The 19,993-nt window shown below is 43.8% G+C and overlaps 1 pseudogene; it reads right to left on the reverse strand.

The window, feature by feature from the left end:
* Positions 1–287: 287 nt before the first annotated feature.
* Positions 288–19,157, reverse strand: LOC138986063 (eukaryotic translation initiation factor 2A pseudogene; annotated as a pseudogene).
* Positions 19,158–19,993: the final 836 nt, after the last annotated feature.

The following is a 19,993-nucleotide window of genomic DNA, read 5'->3' on the forward strand; positions in this document are numbered from 1 at the left end:
AGAGAAATAGAATATATCCATTGGGCTATACTGTCTACTTGCCCTCTGCTGTGCCAGCTAGGAGGGAGGGAACATCACATTAAAAAGGACAGGATAGACATGGTCCCTATCATCTGAGGGCCCTTGGGCCAGGGTTGAACACAGACAAGATCACAGAGGAAGTCAGTTAGTGTAAGATGGAGGGAAGGAGCATACAGGGTGGGAGGGCAGACTCCTAAACCAAGTGGGGAGTGGGCAAGAAAGGATTCCTGGAGGAGATAATATTGGAGGTGAGGCTCGCGGGTGATTTACTCAGGCTGAGAGAAGGGCATTGCTGTCTTGGCAGTGGCAGTGGTATTGGTGAAAGCACTTTCCTCTGCTCCGTGCCTCTTGCGAGCAAGTGGAAACCCAGGTCCAGTCTGGGAAGCTGTCAAAGCTGTCCCAGTGTGGGAGGCAGGGGATACCTGAATGGAAGGATCAGAGATAAATTTGATAGCTGCAATCCTGAAGTAATCACTGGTACCATAAAAAGCCCTGACCGTGGTCAGGAAAAGCCTTTCCCTAAGAGGAGAGAGACCTGTGTGTGCAAGCTAAGTTGCTTCAGTCGTGTCTAACTCTTGCCAGCCCTATGGAACCATCAATTTCCTCTGTTCATGGAATTTTCCAGGCAAGAATACTGGAGTGGGTTGCCATCCCTTCCTCCAGGGGCTCTTCCCGACCCAGGGTTCAAACCCGTGTCTCTTTAAGTCTCCTGCATTGGCAGGCGAGTTCTTTATCACTAGCACCAATTGGCGAGCTCAGACAGACCTGGATAAGGCCTAATTCTGGAAATGGGGTTGAGATTATAGTAGGAAGGACAGTCCCACAAAACAACACTGGGAACAAGCTGGCCTGGGGAGAGGAGAATCCAGCCAGGGCAGTGATATGTCAGCTGGCCTGATTTGCTGTGTGGCTCAGCCTGGATGCTCAGTCCTCAGCTCCAATTTAGGATCTTATTCTTGACCCAATACCAGGCTAATCTCCAGTAAAAGCTGGTCTGGAGGTGCAAGGGTCCAGCCCTGGCCTTAGCTCCAGAGGCTATCCCTTCCCTTCTGACCCTTGTTCACTCCTGTTCGCAGACCTGCTCTCTCCAGATGGGCTGGGCTGGAAGCACTTCAGAAGAAGGGCTCTCAGCTGGACCCATCCGCTCCTTCCAACACTTGGAGAGATGTAAGTCTGCTCCCACGCGGCAGTCATCCTTCCTCTTGGCCCTTTGGCTGGAGAGGGAAGTCCAGGCGGCGGGGTGGTGGTGGTGGCGGTTGGGGCGGGGTGCGATTTAGCTTAACTAAATCCTCCAGGGTGAGGTGGAGGGAAGAGAGCAGGACTGGAATGTGAGAATGTTGGTGGGAATGACTGCCCCTGCCCCAGTTAGCTTTTCCTTTGCCAGGATCGTAACTGAGGAGCTGGCTGCTGTCAGGTAGTATTGATTAACATCCGAGCTCACCAGCCCATCTTCTCAGCAGTATGCCCCCTTCTCCACACTTGGACAAACCCGGTGTCCACAGATTGGCACCAAGCCTGTACTCACACGTTGATTTTAGAGCTGGGGTGGGCAGAAATGATGGCTAATCTAGAAAACGATGTGCTCATGGCTGGGTGCAGGGCTTCTCCTGCTATCAGGATGTCCTGGGAATTCCATTTCAAGGAGATGTTGGGCAATGTAGAAAAAACAGGCAAGCAGAAACAATTCGAGATTTATTTATGGGCCAATGCAGCCCACCACAAGTAGTTGGACAGTGTCTCTGAGACCCCTGGGGGTCTCCTGTGTGGAAGTGAGCGATGTGATTATTTTGGTAATGAAACTTACTTTATGTCTTGGGAAGAGAACCTCAAGCTTCTTCGATCCCCTTCTATCATATAGCTTTGGCAGCTCTGGGAGATATTTTCCCAGTTAAGCACACCAGCAGCTGCTGATTTTGGCTACGAGTTTGCCTTGCTTATTTCTTGGGAGGAAAGAAGATGCTCTGCTGTCCTCAAAAGCTACCAGTGGAAATCAAGACAAAAACACAGAACAAACTGGCCAGGAGGATGGAAATCCCAGGGCCTGCTCTGGGTTCCTCTCCTCAGCAGAAAGCCGCAACACCCAATGGTTATAGACTCTCCTCCTGCCAGGCCTGGGGCTGCATGGTGCTCCTCAGGGCTTCTCCCACCCGGCATTTCAGGATACGAGATGGAGGTGGAGTGGCAGGTTTCAGTGAGGACAGTGAGAAAGGTACTTGGACATCTCCTATTTATCAAAATATTTCATCCATCATCGCGTTACCAGTTCGACTGTAAGTGACTCAGTTCTTTGGATGTCAGCTTTTCCCATTCTTGGGTTCTGACTTGAACCAACTGAAACACCAGTTAACATCTGTGTCTCAGATGGTAAAGTGTCTGCCTACAATGCAGGAGCCCGGGTTTGACCCCTGGGTTGGGAAGATCCCCTGGAGAAGGAAATGGCAACCCACTCCAGTACTCTTGCCTGGAAAATCCCATGGACAGAGGAGCCTGGTAGCTACAGTCCATGGGGTTGCAAAGATTTGGACACGACTGAGCGACTTCCCTCACTTTACTATTGCCAGGCAAGGTATACTTAATCCTAATCTTATTTTTATGCTGTACCCATTTTTCTGATTAGAAAGTTGAGTATCAGAGAAGACAAATAATTTACTCAAAGTCAGATAGTTAGTAATTGGCATTGCTGGTTAGTTGATCACCCAAAATACATGAAATGTTAAATACCAGAATAGACTGTCTTCCTGGGAAGACATGTGCCATTCCTTCAATATGTATCTATCTATATCTATATGTTAAGTTCAGTTCAGTTCAGTCACTCCATTGTGTGCAACTCTTTGCGATCCCATGGACTGCAGCAGGCCAGGCTTCTCTGTCCATCACCAACTCCCGGAGCTTCCTCAAAGTCATGTCCATCGAGTCAGTGATGCCATCCAACCATCTCATCCTCTGTCGTCCCCTTATCCTCCCACCTTCAATATTTCCCAGCACCAGAGTCTTTTCTTTGAGTCAGTTTTTTGCATCAGGTGACCAAAGTATTGGAGTTTCAGCTTCAGCATCAGTCCTTCCAATGAATATTCAGGACTGATTTCCTTTAGGATGGACTGGTTGGATCTCTTTGCAGTCCAAGGGACTCTCAAGAGTCTTCTCCAACACCACAGTTCAAAAGCATCAATTCTTCTGCACTCAGCTTTCTTTATAGTCCAACTCTCACATCCATACATGACTACTGGAAAAACCATAGCCTTGACTAGATGGACCTTTGTTGGCAAAGTAATGTCTCTGCTTTTCAATATGCTGTCTAGGTTGATCAGGGAAGCTTTTCTTCCAAGGAGCAAGCATCTTTTAATTTAAAGGCTGCAGTCACTATCTGCAGTGATTTTTGAGCCCCCCAAAATAAAGTCTCTCACTGTTTTCATTGTTTCCCCATGTATTTGCCATGAAGTGATGGGACTGGATGCCATGATCTTAGTTTTCTGAATGTTGAGTTTTTTTTTTTTTAATTTTATTTTTAAACTTTACATAATTGTATTAGTTTTGCCAAATATCAAAATGAATCCATCACAGGTATACATGTGCTCCCCATCCTGAACCCTCCTCCCTCCTCCTTCCCCATACCATCCCTCTGGGTCGTCCCAGTGCACTAGCCCCAAGCATCCAGTATCGTGCATTGAACCTGGACTGGCATCTCATTTCATACATGATATTTTACATGTTTCAATGCCATTCTCCCAAATCTTCCCACCCTTTCCCTCTCCCACAGAGTCCATAAGACTGTTCCATATATCAGCGTCACTTTTGCTGTCTCGTTCACAGGGTTATTGTTATCATCTTTCTAAATTCCATATATATGCATTAGTATACTGTATTGGTGTTTTTCCTTCTGGCTTACTTCACTCTGTATAATAGGCTCCAGTTTCATCCACCTCATTAGAACTGATTCAAATGTATTCTTTTTAATGGCTGAGTAATACTCCATTGTGTATATGTACCACAGCTTTCTTATCCATTCATCGGATGATGGACATCTAGGTTGCTTCCATGTCCTGGCTATTATAAACAGTGCTGTGATGAACATTGGGGTACACGTGTCTCTTTCCCTTCTGGTTTCCTCAGTGTGTATGCCCAGCAGTGGGATTGCTGGATCATAAGGCAGTTCTATTTCCAGTTTTTTAAGGAATCTCCACACTGTTCTCCATAGTGGCTGTACTAGTTTGCATTCCCACCAACAGTGTAAGAGGGTTCCCTTTCCTCCACACACTCTCCAGCATTTATTATTTGTAGAGTTTTGGATCGCAGCCATTCTGACTGGTGTGAAATGGTACCTCATAGTGGTCTTGATTTGCATTTCTCTGATAATGAGTGATGTTGAACATCTTTTCATGTGTTTGTTAGCCATCTGTATGTCTTCTTTGGAGAAATGTCTATTTAGTTCTTTGGCCCATTTTTTGATTGGGTCATTTATTTTTCTGGAGTTGAGCTGGAGGAGTTGCTTGTATATTTTTGAGATTAGTTGTTTGTCAGTTGCTTCATTTGCTATTATTTTCTCCCATTCTGAAGGCTGCCTTTTCACCTTGCTGATAGTTTCCTTTGATGTGCAGAAGCTTTTAAGGTTAATTAGGTCCCATTTGTTTATTTTTGCTTTTATTTCCAATATTCTGGGAGGTGGGTCATAGAGGATCCTGCTGTGATGTATGTTAGAGAGTGTTTTGCCTATGTTCTCCTCTAGGAGTTTTATAGTTTCTGGTCTTATGTTTAGATCTTTAATCCATTTTGAGTTTATTTTTGTGTATGGTGTTAGGAAGTGTTGTAGTTTCATTCTTTTACAAGTGGTTGACCAGATTTCCCAGCACCACTTGTTAAAGAGATTGTCTTTAATCCATTGTATATTCTTGCCTCCTTTGTCAAAGATAAGGTGTCCATATGTGCGTGGATTTATCTCTGGGCTTTCTATTTTATTCCATTGATCTATATTTCTGTCTTTGTGCCAGTACCATACTGTCTTGATAAGGTTGATTCCTCCAGTTCCATTCTTCTTTCTCAAGATCGCTTTGGCTATTTGAGGTTTTTTGCATTTCCATACAAATTGTGAAATTATTTGTTCCAGCTCTGTGAAGAATACCGTTGGTAGCTTGATAGGGATTGCATTGAACCTATAAATTGCTTTGGGTAGTATACTCATTTTCACTATATTGATTCTTCCAATCCATGAACATGGTATATTTCTCCATCTATTAGTGTCCTCTTTGATTTCTTTCACCAGTGTTTTATAGTTTTCTATATATAGGTCTTTAGTTTCTTTAGGTAGATATATTCCTAAGTATTTTATTCTTTCCATTGCAATGGTGAATGGAATTGTTTCTTTAATTTCTCTTTCTGTTTTCTCATTATTAGTGTATAGGAATGCAAGGGATTTCTGTGTGTTGATTTTATATCCTGCAACTTTACTATAGTCATTGATTAGTTCTAGTAATTTTCTGGTGGAGTCTTTAGGGTTTTCTATGTAGAGGATCATGTCATCTGCAAATAGTGAGAGTTTTACTTCTCCTTTTCCAATTTGGATTCCTTTTATTTCTTTTTCTGCCCTGATTGCTGTGGCCAAAACTTCCAAAACTATGTTGAATAGTAATGGTGAAAGTGGGCACCCTTGTCTTGTTCCTGACTTTAGAGGAAATGCTTTCAATTTTTCACCATTGAGGATAATGTTTGCTGTGGGTTTGTCATATATAGCTTTTATTATGTTGAGGTATGTTCCTTCTATTCCTGCTTTCTGGAGAGTTTTTATCATAAATGCGTGTTGAATTTTGTCAAAGGCTTTCTCTGCATCTATTGAGATAATCATATGGTTTTTATTTTTCAATTTGTTAATGTGGTGTATTACACTGATTGATTTGTGGGTTGAATGTTGAGTTTTAAGCCAACTTTTTTGCTCTCCTCTTTCACTTTCATTAAGAGGCTCTTTAGTTCTTCTTCACTTTCTGCCATAAGGGTGGTGTCATCTGCCTATGGATTATTGATATTTGATTATTGATTATTGATTATTATATATGAGATTATTGATATTTCTCCCAGAAATCTTGATTCCAGTTCGTGCTTCATCCAGCCCATCATTTCTCATGATGTACTCTGCATGTAAGTTAAATAAGCAGGGTGACAATATATAGCCTTGACATACTCCTTTCCCGATTTGGAACCAGTCTGTTGTTCTAGGTCCAGTTCTAACTGTTGCTTCTTGACCTGCATACAGATTTCTCATGAGGCAGGTAAGGTAGTCTGGTATTCCCATCTCTTTAAGAATTTTCCAGTTTGTTGAGATCCACACAGTTAAAGGCTTTGCGTAATCAATAAAGCAGTAGATGTTTTGGTGGAACTTTCTTGCTTTTTTGATGATCCAATAGATGTCAGCAATTTGATCTCTAATTCCTCTGCCTTTTCTAAATCCAGCATGTATTTATATCTATATATCTGGCAAACCTAACTCAGCAGTAATATGTATGCATCTATTTCACAGTCAATGAAACAAATGTAGAGAACCTAAAAACACTGGAATAAACTCAGCATCTTTAGAATGATACGTAAAATTACTTTGAAAGTACATGGAAATTAAAAATAACATGAAAAAGATATTGCCTCAGGAAATAAACTTTAAAAGCACCAAAACATTCCTTAGAATGTAATTAATGTTAGTAAATGATATAATAATGTAAAAATGGATGAGAGTATTTTCTAAATAAATTATTTCAAAACTCAGAGATGTGGAGAAAAGAGAATAAAGTCAATGAAATAAAAAAGTGGGTTAAAGAGCCTAATTAATGTAGCTGAAAATTGAATTTGTAAGCTGGAAGAGGTCAACAAAGAATTCTTCCAAAATATAGCCCCAAAGACAAGGAAATGGAATGTATTAAAGGAGCATAGTGAGACAGAGAGACTTATAATATTATTCCAAATTCTGCCCAATTCAATTTGTAAGAGGGAAAAAAAGAAGCAGAGAAGTGAAGGGAGGAATAAATAACAGAGGACAAAATTTTAAGAAACGAAGACATGAGTCCTTGAATCTAAATAGCCCACTGGGTGTTAGGCAGGTCACATGTAACACACAAGTCAGTGTACACACTGTGGTGACATTGAGGAAAAAAGTTTCCTAAAGGCTAACAAAGCAAAACAAAAGAGAATGTAATTTCTTTATAAAGGAATAAGAACAGATTGGAATTGTAGTTCTTAAAAGCAAGAGAGGATTTCTGAAAGCAATAGAGTAATATCTTCAAAATTGTTGCCATGTGATTTTAAAATTGCAATTCTATCCCAAGCAATATAAAAACAAATAAATACTAGGGAAAAATAGTTTCTTAAAGCCTTTTAAGAACCCTGGAAGTTTACCAGTGAGAAGCCTTACCAGAAAATTTGGAGAATCTATTCCAGCAAAATAAAGCAAAAATATTGATAATTAAATTTGAAGAAGACTTGGAATATAGGAAATAGTGGTCAGCCAAAAAATAATTAATTCTAAATAAGTATTAATTTTAAAAATAACTAATGACAATTAATACAAACTTGAATTTAATAGTTCTAAATGATTTCAGGAGAGGTCAGATCATGGAAGAAGGGAAAAGCTTTATATTTAAGAACTTTTAACATTTGTTCCAGCTTTTGAACAAGGGGAGACACATTTTAATTTTGCACTTGGTGCCACAATCCATATAGCCACCTCTGTTACCCAAAGTGAATGCTTGAGATTTCTTTTGCTAAAGAAATGGGAACAAAGAAGTTCTGTATTTGAAGACATCAAGCAAATAAAATGGGGTGAGAAAAGGAAAATTAAGTTAGTTGCTAACAGATTTAGAGACATCCTTAGACCTCCACTGTCAACATGGGAAATTGTAGGGTTTTTCATGGAACAACTGAACCACTCAGAGAAAAGGACTACACGTCCTGGCGCTTCAGGGTCACTAATATCATTGGCAGTCAGTCATCCCACCAGCCTACAGTGAAACTCTTCAATGTATAAGCTCTTCCATGCACAAAAGCCCAGTTTCAAAACCTTGTCATCCCTCCAAAGATGACCCTGTATCCAGGGATTAATGCACTCCTTCCTGTTTCCCTTTCTGGCTTTTAATTTAGGAATCGCACCCACTTGCATTTATAGAATTGCTAACACGCTGCACCTCAGGTTCTATTTGTGTTCTTCACATTCATCACAACATCCTGGACGTAGGACCTTTTTTCATGCCTGTCTCTGTACTAGGCTGGCAGCTCCCTGAGGACACCACCATCTGTCTCTTGTTCACTGTTGGAGCCCAGAGTACCCCCCTGGTGCTTTCCCCACCTTGTAAACTGATTTGAGTGAACAAATGTGAAATAACTTAGTAAACTGTATGTGAACAAAATGACAGCTTCTGATTACAGAATGGATAGAGAGCAGATTCCAAGGAGGCCCAGGATCATATGAAGTTGATTCTAAGACCGTGTGAATGATAAATATGCTACCTGGGTCACTGCATTCCCATCAATATCCCGAGCCTGCTGAGGCAGGTGTTGGGCAGGATGGAACACTTTATGGTTTCCTAGCTGAAGTGGAGCAGAAGCAAGGCAGAAACATCTCCTTTTCTCTTCTTCCCTCCTCCATCCCCCTACCAACCACAAAAGGAACTTTTGAAGTTCAACGTGATTCTTATTCTCCTTTGCTTTCCCAGAGCCTTCCTTGGTCTCTGGTTTCAGGCCTGAGAATAAATCTCTTGGTCACCCTACTCAATCAGTTTCTCCCAGAGAGAGGACCCGGCTGCAAGGATGACAGGAACCAGACTTCAAATGGTTTTCCAGGAGCAGAGGGAAGCGAAACCTTTTCCTGCCGTTTCCTCAGCCAAGGAATTAAGGGAAGGATGTGGGTCACAGGGCTACAGCAGTGCGAGGAGGGATTCCAGCACTCTCTTGAGGACTCATGGGAAGGCCTGTTTCCCTTCAGTAGAAGCTGCCCTTAGCCTTCCAGACGGTGCCTGGCTCACCTCATCAGGGGCTCTGTGCTGGGAAACCAGTGCCCTGGCTGGCTTGGGTGGCTTCTACTAAGATATGCAGAAAGGAAATGAAGCCTTTTATTTCTATTATCCCTCCCTGGGCAATGGCAAGAAATTTTTGCCTTGAGAGACTTTATTTTTCTAGGAGAATTGCCTTTTCCCTTTAGGAAAGATTCCTACCTCTCTAAGTAAGCATCTCCTTCCCAATAACCTCAGTCTGAGGGTGTCCTGTGGCACGGGCATTCTGTCTGCCTGGTCATGATCAATGCAGAAATAAAGAGCATGACGGCAGGAGCACACTGCCTCATCAGCCTGCTTTCCACACTATACAGTTTAAGGATAGCATCCTGCCACCCACATGGGAAGAAGCATGGTCTCTAGAATTGAGGTACAGCATGTGTAGTACCTAGGATCAGCTGCATAAGGTTTCAAAAAGAAATTCTGTGTCCTGCAACAGGGCAAGCAATTCAAATTTGGATCCTAGATACAAACTGAAAACGGAGAAAAGACCTACCGCTCAGTGGGCAGATGGTACCCTCCCCACAAACTTCAGCCATCATCTGCCTCCAGTGGATGCTTCACAGAGCCCTGCTTCTGCAGAGGCTCTCTGTTACAATATCTCCATGAATTCAGAGCTGGAGGAAACCCGACTTCCTGGGCTTCCCTTGCAAGCGTCACCACCAGTCGGGGCCGAATGGTTCCCTCCCTCTGGTTTCTCAAAGCAGTTTCTCTGGGGACGCCCTTCTGGCCACCTTGTATTTTTTCTCCATGTTCTCTTTTTTTTGTGTGTGTGTTTCTTAGCCCTTTTAAGTTCTTTTACCTGCTAAAAACTTTAACATATTAATCTCCTTCCTGCCAGACTCCACATGGTACATTTTATTATATCTTGACTATGTCTAGACAAAGCTTAGATCATGGGAGGTGTGAAATACATATGCATAAATGAACGGGGACGTCCACATGCCAGTGTTATGTGTCCAGCTCTATCTCTGACCATTCAAGGCCACTAAAAAAGTGGCTGAAACTCCTTTTGTGAGGGGGAAATGACGCCCGTGTATTCAGGCTCTTCTGGGGTTCCTCACTGGATCGAGCAAAGCCTGAGTCAGTTTAAAAATGAAAACTTTAAGGATTCTCAAAAGAACTGCACTATAAAGCAACTTGCTTTTCTACAAAATTGCTCTGAGTTGCGCTGATCAACTTGGCGAGTTAGTGAAGGTCAGGAGAGAACGTTCATCCTCCAGTGAGAGAAGCAAGCTTTCGTCCACCTGGCTTGTTTTGCACTACTTTAAAGCAGTCAACATTCAGAAAACGAAGATCATGGCATCCGGTCCCATCACTTGGTGCAAATAGATGGGGAAACAGTGGGAACAGTGTCAGACTTTACTTTTCTGGGCTCCAAAATCACTGCAGATGGTGACTGCAGCCGTGAAATTAAAAGACGCTTACTCCTTGGAAGGAAAGTTATGACCAACCTAGATAGCATATTGAAAAGCAGAGACATTACTTTGCCAACAAAGGTCCATCTAGTCAAGGCTATGGTTTTTCCAGTGGTCATGTATGGATGTGAGAGTTGGACTGTGAAGAAGGCTGAGCACCGAAGAATTGATGCTTTTGAACTGTGGTGTTGGAGAAGACTCTTGAGAGTCCCGTGGACTGCAAGGAGATCCAACCAGTCCATTCTGAAGGAGATCAGCACTGGGATTTCTTTGGAAGGAATGATGCTGAAGCTGAAACTCCAGTACTTTGGCCACCTCATGCGAAGAGTTGACTCATTGGAAAAGACTCTGATGCTGGGAGGAATTGGGGGCAGGAGGAGAAGGGGACGACAGAGGATGAGATGGCTGGATGGCATCACTGACTCGATGGATGTGAGTCTGAGTGAACTCCAGGAGTTGGTGATGGACAGGGAGGCCTGGTGTGCTGCAATTCATGGGGTAGCAAAGAGTCGGACACGACTGAGTGACTGAACTGAACTGAAAGCAGTCAAATGGGCTACATTTATTTAAATTTAAAATGTCTTTCCCCATATATGGTAAATTATACTGAGTAAAAATGATACTTGATTTTTAATGTCTTGAGCTTAGCTAAGAAATTGATATCTCTTTTCTTCAACATGTGTTGAAAGGTAGAGAAAGTTCTTTAGTGGGCATTGTTAACTGAGGGCTTCCCTGGTGGCTCAGATAGTAAAGAGTCCACCTGCAATGCAGGAGACCCAGGTTCCATCTCTGGGTTGGGAAGATCCCCTGGAGAAAGGAATGGCTACCCACTCCCGTATTCTTGCCTGGAGAATTCCACGGACAGAGGCAGACATGGCTGAGTGACTAAGACTTCTTATTTTCACATGTATGTCAGAGCTTGGCTAAACGGTTGCATTATAGATAAGCAGTACATGGTGGGTCTGTGGTGGCCTGGTGACGTTCAGGCTGCTCCACCGGGTTTAGTACACAGGATGTGTTTCCTGGTTTATGCTAACAGCTTGCCTTCTCTAAATATTTAACATAGCCAATTCCACACCTTCCAGCTCCTGGAGAAGGGTGATATCTTTTTGAATTTTCTCCAACTTACTGTTTTTCTAGTCACATTCCAGTTGCTGCTTATTCTTTCAAGGTTCGGTTGCTTTGGGGTCTCCTTTAGGATCTCGAATTTTTCGCCTGTCTCACGGTCTCCAGATGTGAATTGAGACACAGTATTCCGTGGGGTGCTCTGGGAGTTACGGTCTCCAGATGTGAATTGAGACGCAGTGTTCCGTGGGTGCCCTGGGAGTTACGGTCTCCAGATGTGAACTGAGACACAGTGTTCCGTGGGGTGCTCTGGGAGTCAGGGGCAGGTGCCAAGTCTTGGTTCTAGTCACTTCCTGCTTTGCAGCTTTTTTAGTCTCATATTTCCTTTGATTTTTAAGGACTGCTCTTGGTAATGGGTTATCATTTCCTGGTTGTGATTTCTTATTCTGGAGTAGCTTCTTTTCAGGCAGCTTGGAATTGGTGATTAGTTTATTTCTTAAAGCTGAGAAGCTATCAATCACTGCAAATTTCTGTTCCTAATTGGGTACTTCACTTCAAACTACTTGGGAAGCAATTGTTTTCACTGGAAATAGTCCATCCAGAAACAGTGCCAGGATAAGGCTGGCATATACTGAAGCATGTACCCATTATTAACACGCAGCTGGGAGCATGCAGGCCAATAAAAGTGTGCTCCCCATCTGGGCACCAAGCAAAGTACGTAGCATCAGAGGCTAGTGGCTTAGAAATAGGGTTGCATTTTAAAATATCCCATGACTGCTTTTGTCCCTCAGATTTCTAAATCTAACTAGCATTAATATATGGCCATGAGAACTGAATAAGCTGCATTAGAACACCAGTTCCAAAGTCAAACACTGGATCACATTTCAAGCTGAAAATCATCTCTTTGGCAGGCATAAATCCATAAATAGTGTAAAACTCAGCTGACCTAGAATTCCAAATTAACCGTAACTGGGGCTATGCTTTGCTAATTGAACAGATTACAACATTTTCTCCATTTGTTGTGAAGTAACACATCATTTGTTCTCTGTCGCAGGAAGTTCCTATCTTAAAAACTGTTCTAGCCATCACAGCACAGCAGTGTCTTTGTTATTCCATAGCATCATAACCTTATCAACCTTATGGGAGTGATTGTGGGCTAAACCTACATGAGGCACACCAGAGTTGGGGTATAGACGAAATTTAACAAACACAGGCGCACCTTTACCCCCTGGAACATAGACAGTCCCCTTATGTGACCGGAATCCAAGTGATGACACGCAGTAATCACACAATTATTATGTGCAATAGGTGCTCAGCATACATTTGGTAAATGGATTAATTGCTGTCTCTCCCCTTGCCCTCAGTTCCCAACATACTCAGAAAATAGCATTTGATTAAAGAATAAATAGATGAATGAATGGTAAATACATATTTCTATTGCTTATTCTGCTGCAAATGCCCTCCAAGCATGGCAAAGCAGCCCCTAGGCATGAGAACACCTCTTTCCCAATTGTCCTCCTAGTTTTATTCTTGTGGCATTGTTGTTTGTAAGCAGATTTCCTTTGATCATTTCCAGGACAAGAATGAATCATGCGTAGGTGGAAGTCCTCATAACTGTGTAACCTTGAAATATCTCCCAGCTCGGTTTTTTATAAAAAAAACTATTGCTTCCAACTTGAATCCTATTCACTAATCTTTTTTTTGGTTGCCCTGTGAGGCTTGGAGGATCTTAGTTTCCTGACCAGGGATCAAAGGATGCTCTCTGCAGTGAGAGTGCAGAGTCCTAGCCCGTGGACCACCAAGGGATGCCCCCAACTTGACTTTTTTTTCCTAGATGGGTAGCCTGAATGAAAGAAAGCTCTGATTTTCCTTGTCTGCGGTTTAGACTAAAACCAAAGTCAATCCCTGACCTGGTATTCCCTCTGACTAGGTCTCCTTCTCCTGTGCATTTTCTCCAGTTGGAGAACTCTGTGAATCAGTGAGTCTCAGGCCAGATCAGAGTCACCAGGCTTGCAGAATGGTCGTCTGGAGCAGACAAGAGGCAGGAGGAACGGCCTGAAGGTGAAGCAAGGGGACACGTCACAGCAGCCACCGAGACCTGCCTCCAGACTGGCCTCTGTCTTCCCTTCCAGTTCTCTTGCCTGGAGAATCCCATGGACGGAGGAGCCTGGTGGGCTACAGTCCACGGGGTTGCAAAGAGTCAGACACGACTGAGCAACTTCACTTTCACTTCCAGGGACCTTGGGCTCTAACTCTGGCCATCCTTGCCCTCCTTTGGAGAAGGCTCCTAAGACTGGCTGTAAAGGGGCACGTGTCCCTCCTGGTCTGACTCCCACCCCTCAGGTCCCAGAGACCAGTCTAAATGGGAATAAGCATGCTCCCCAACTTCCAGAACTTCCTCTCCCCAAGCTGGGCTGGACCCTTCCATGGAAGGAGCCGTCTGGGAGCAGCACGAAGGGTGGATAGTCACAATCCAGCTGTTCTGTCCAATTACCCAAGCAAGGGTCCTACTCGGGAACCCACCCTCGCATGCCAGTTCTCCCTGTGCCTGGCTCTGAGGGGGACCCGCTCTCTCCACCAAGGGTCAGACTCCTGGTTTGTGTCCTGAAGTTTCACATGTTCATACTTTTGGCTCCTTTGGTTGCTGGTGAAAACTTGGCACACTTCATGTTTCTATTCCAATAACTTATTTGTTTTAAAATTTGGAATGTCTGAAAAACCAAGAGTGTTAAAGTCTGTGTGTGTGCGTGAGTGTGTTTGATAGAGCATATGGGAAAATCCCTTCCCCCTGGCTATTTATAACCCTTCCCAGGCACTGAAAGCACAATGGCCATAACTCTCATCCATTCAAAAAAAGTGCCGAGCGCAGCAATTCCTTATTTTATATACCTCCTTGCTCTTAAGTGCTCACTGTTTGGATTTCTGATCTGATAACTTTATTTAAAAATTGAGTTTTACTGATGAGTCCCAGGAATGAAATATGCAGCGTGGGGAATATAATTAATAATAATGTAATATCTTTGTATGATGACAGAGGTGATCAAAACGTACAAACTTCTAGTTATAAGATAAATAAATATTAGGGATGTAATATACACTATGATTAATATAATTAATACTGCCATATGTTTTCTATGAAAGTTATTAGAGCGTTTTGTAAGAGTGCTCATCACAAGGAAAATATTATTTTTTTTTCTTTTTCTGTTCTTTTGTGTCTGTAAGAGATGAAGAATGTTCACTAAATGTATTATGGTACTCATTTCATGAGATATGGAAGTCAAATCATTATGCTGTACACCTTAAACCTTTGTGGTGCTATATGTTAATTATATCTCAATAAAACTGGAAGAAAAAATTTTAAAAATACTTTAAAAATCGGGTTTTACTGGAACTTTGCACTCATTTGAACTCTTTCTTCTGGCCAAGGGCTTCATTTCTGTGGCTGCTCCTCTCACTCCATGAAGCTGGGCCAGTATGGCCTCTCCCAGTGATACTACAGGGTCTGGTTAGGGACTTCAACCATCACATGATAAGAAGACCCTAATACCACAGAAGAAATGTCATGTGGATCTGGCAAAGTCCTGCACCTTTTGGCCCCTGGCTGGCCCTTTCGCTTCCTCCCCTGCGACTTTGCAGAAACCTGGCACCTGGAAGGCGCTCTGTAAATGCTTATTAAACAAATCTTCCCACCGCCCTCTGCTCTTTCCACTTATGTTCCTAAGATTCTCTGGCTACATCACGCCCTTCCCTGGGTCTGTCTTTGAACAAGCTCTTCTGTCTTCCCTTGATGATTTGAGAATCCACATTTTCCAGTTTCATGTTTTCAAGTTGGGCTCATGTGTTTATCTTTGAAGTGGAGAAATTAAGGAAATGTCTGCAAAGCAGTTGGAAGATGGAAAGTGATTCCGTAAATGGCCCTGAGACATAAAGGAAGTTTTGGATGATAGAAGCTGATGGCATTGGAGCCAGCGATTTCCAGATTTTCAGGATCTCAGAGGGAAGGGATAGGCTGCCGCAGATAGCCTGCAATCCACTCAACGTGCAGAAAGCTGGGTCGGAGGGAAGGACTTTGGGGACCCTGCTAATGGCCTGCTGAGCTTCATCTTGCTTAGCCTGTGTGTGGATGAGGAAGATGTGCCTGCAAGCTCTGAACCCCTGTGAGCAGGGGCACAGGGAACCTTGGCTGACTCTGGCCTACACCATAAACCAGGAAACACCAACCCGATGACTCAGCCCTGCAGTGAACTCCTAATTCACTTGGCAGATGAGGCAGGATGAGTTAATCTACATCTATGCAGAGGGAGGATGAGCAAAATCTACTAAGTGAAAAAAACGAGTCGAAAACTTATAAGTGCATACAAACAGTGCGTGCACGCACACGCTCGGCGTCCCTGGTGGCTCAGTGGTAAAGGATCCGCCTGCTAATGCAGCAGACTTGGGTTCAATCCCTGGGCTGGGAAGATCCCCTGGGAAGGAAATGGCGAGGCTCTCCAGCATCCTTGCCTGGAGATTCCGTGGGCAGAGAAGCCTGGCAGTGTTTCAGTTCACAGGGTCACAAAAGGGTTGGACAATGACTTCGAGACTGAACAACAGCGATACAAACACTCATACACATCCCTCGCAGAATAATCGCCACCGCACTGACACAGGACGCAGGGCTTTAGCAGGACGTGTCCTTATGGGCGCTGCCTGTGTTCTTGTTCTATGTGATGGTCGGTTCTTGATTCCTGGGGGGCCGGCTGGCTCTGATGGCCCTGGTGGGCTATGGTTCCAGGAGACTGACCCCAGTCCTCTGCCAGCACATCCCTTGTCCTCATTTCACTCCCAGGTTGGTTCCGTTTCTGCTCTGCAGCTGTCTGCTCGCTGAGTTGACTATGGCCTCTCAAAAGAATTAGCAGAGTCTTTGTGGGGTGTTTGCACTTCCTTGAGCTTTATCATGCTCAGTTGCTCAGTTGTGTCTGACTCTTTGCAACCCCATGGACTGTACTTGGCCAGGTTTCTCTATCCATGGGGTTGGTTTGATGTAAAAATGTTCGATTGACAATTGATTTTTAAGTAAATTATTAATTGTGTCAATATAAGCCTCTGGGTTTTTTTTTTTTCTCATTTCTTAAGGGCCTGTAGAAAGACAATTGGATTTTCTTTTACTGTTAAAAAGGATGGATCTCAGCCCCTTCATCTCTGACTTTTTTCTCTCAGCTTCTGAATAACCCCAGCACGCTCTGCTCCAGGGCTGGGGAGGCAGTCTCACCTGCCTGGCTCTGGGCCACCGAGAATACCAGGCTCTGAGGATTCAGCCAGAGGTCCCCAGTTACCCCCAGGGAGACCAGCACCCAGCCAGCCTTTTGCCTGACTTGGCTGTAGCCTAGCCTGCCTTCAAGGTATTAGAGAGTGCAGCATGAATGCCCCAGTTGTGGGAAAATAAAATACATCCTTTGTCAGGGACAATTGTCAGGGGAAATTCAAGTTCAGTGTAAGTAGCCCCAACAGAGACATGTGCTCAGCTGTCCCTGGAGCATCCCTCCCACCCCAAGGGCCTGTGGGACAACTGCAGGTGTCATCTCACAGGAACGACAGGGTACATGGACAATGGGAAAGTGATTCTGCTCTGTTTTCTATGAAGAAGTGAGCACCACCCGAATTTCCGATATCCTAAGATCGTCACCGTTAATGCTCTAGAACCAAACTTTCTTGTATATTTTTAATCACATATATTATATACATGCACACAGGGATGGGCTTCCCAGGTACCTCGGCGGTAAAGAACCTGCTTGCAATGCAGGACTGGTGGAGACTTGGGTTCGATCCCTGGGTCAGGAAGATCCCCGGGTGGAGGAAATGACTACCCACTCCAGCATTCTTGCCCGGAAAATCCCACGGGGGTCTCAGAAGAGTCAGATATGACTGAGTGACTAAATGAGAAGAACAAGTACGCACAGGTATATATAGTTCATGGGATAGTTGCAGATTTAATTGCATCCTGGACACTTTGGGTATTAGGTTATGAGATGCTGGATAGTCCCTGAATCTTGCATTTTTGCAGGGCAACTCTGACTCCATCCCAGACACGAATGTGAAGGCTGTCTCATTACTGCCAGGTGGGCATTAAAGTCCAGGCTGCACTGACTCTGGGGCGTGGGAAGAGCTCAGTGTTGCTCAGTGAGGAGGAACTTCCACGATCCCTCCTTAGTTTGCCTTGCTCCCATCTCGAGGAGGACTGGCGGGCTTGTGCGGGTGCCTTATCACGCCCTAGTGAGAGTGGACGTGTCTGCCGGTCCAGTGGGCAGGGAGGGGGGCTGTGGTTGTTTCTGTGCTATCTGGCTGGAGTAGAATGGATATTGCCAAATCTTTTCAGTCTTGTGAGGCTACCCTAATTCTGCTTCTTCACTTGTTTAAAAAAAGTCTTTTCTTGGCGAGCCCTTGTTTTCTGTACCTGGTGGCTTTTTCAGGTAGCTGTCTTCTCTGGCACCTAGTCTAGAATACATGAATTCAAAAGAAAATCCAAGGAACTCACCACCACATCCTGGCTTGGGTTCTGAGGTCCCTGGTCAGTCTGCCTTTTCCTCTCTACTTTTCAGCAGGAGGAATAAGAAGTATATTTCCTCCATCATTGTGGAGGTTGTGGTCCTCCATAATTTTGCTTTTGATGTCAGTTTTTGTTTTCTAGATGGTTTGATGCACAATTTTAATCTTATGCTATCTGGATATCTTTACATTTGGATAAGGAAATTCAGCCCATATGCACTGACTTCAAATGTAGATACTGAGCAATTAATTTCTTCCATTTTGTTTACCACCTTTGTAATAAAAATCACTTGGTCTAGATTTTTTCTTCCTTAGTTTGTTGATCTAGTCAGGTACAATTTTATTTCCCTTCCCAGTGCTCTGGTTTGTCTAATGTGGATATTCTATTCTGCATTACCATTGCACTCAAGTGGCTTCTCATTTTAAGGTTCCCGCAGCTAATAAGTGCAGAGTTCTTTCTATTGTTCCTCTGAGTATTTTGAGGGCGGGGGCAGATTTCATCTAGGAACACAGAAGCTGTGTTTTCTCAGTCGGCTCCTTGGAGCAGGCCCCATTATTATGCCTCTCTGAAAGGACATTGGAAAACTAGGTTGTGGAGGCCAGACGCCAAGGAGGTGGCCATGTTGACTCTAGGGATATCTGAATATAGGTCTCTCCTCTGGGTAGGATGATAATCCCTATCATTTAAGGGAATGGCAGCACTAAAACCTCACACCATCATCATTTGCTTTTGCTTCATATTAAGTGAATAGCCCAACAGGAGCCTGCAGAGTCCACTTGGGACAGGGAACAGAATTTCAAAGAAGGTCCTCCTGCTTCAAGCTGCTTCTTTTTAAAAGGTGACATGAGGGCATGACCTAGAATCTCAGAGAATCTCAAATGTCTGTCTTTGGGGGCCTGGCCTTCTTTATCCATCATAATGGTTTGGGGAATGGAGATGGAGTGTCTAGGCCAGAGCCACCTGGGCTGATAGAATTTGGGGTTAATTGTTTCCACCTGGTACTTGTCCGTCATTCTTGTCTTCTGAAGGGCCCCGGTATTTAGGCCACAGTTTGGTGAAGAAGAGCAAAGACTTGTGGCACCTCTTTATTTTCTTCTGAAGCAGCATGACCTCCCAAAAGGCTATGCCTCTCGAGTCCAATATTCACTCAAGTTAGGTCAAGATTCTATAAAGGGTTGAGTATTAGCTGGGCATGTACCCCCTCTTACTCTGAACACTTGCTTAGGCCTTCCGTGCCCCAGTGGCCCACTTAATAAGTTGATGTCAGCAATCCAAGATTAGAAAATCACATAGAACAGTATTCTAGCCTCAACAAAGGGTTCTTGATATCAGTCTGACATGGCGATCATTTCTCTGTTGTATGCTAATACCAAGAGAATGCTATCAAAACATGCTTTCATGTAACAAATCTTCTTGGAGTCCATTTTCCAAATAGAAGTATTTCATTTATACATATTGAATTCAGTTCCTGAAGAATTGTAGAACCTTTTAGTGTTTTATGGTACTGGCCCTCTAATTTGACAGTAGGAAAATCTCAGACCCAGGGCACAGATGTGACTGGCCCAGGAAGTCACTAGCCTTTTGGTGCTACCTGGATGATCACAGAGCTGTGAGTGGGATGCCCATGTGGAAGGATAGAAATCAGGTAAGCTTCACATGAGAAAAATGCCCTTTTCCCTGATTCTTCTCTGAGCTGTCTCATGCTAGGATTTGTCCTTGACCAGAACTTGATCCTTTGAGCCATTGTATGTGTTCCCATTCAGTGGTTAAGCACACTGTGTGGAAAATTTACTTATTTATTATTTATTTCTCTCCACCTCTTCGGTCCACCTGTCCCCCACCTCCCACACACCTATGTATATATAGTCTAGTTCAGAAATACTGCCGTGAACAGCACAGACCAGACTCCTCTCCTCATGAAGCCTTATATTCCCACCTGGGGA

This window comes from Bos mutus, chromosome 28 (genome assembly GCF_027580195.1).
Source record: "Bos mutus isolate GX-2022 chromosome 28, NWIPB_WYAK_1.1, whole genome shotgun sequence".
NCBI classification, from domain to species: domain Eukaryota; kingdom Metazoa; phylum Chordata; class Mammalia; order Artiodactyla; family Bovidae; genus Bos; species Bos mutus.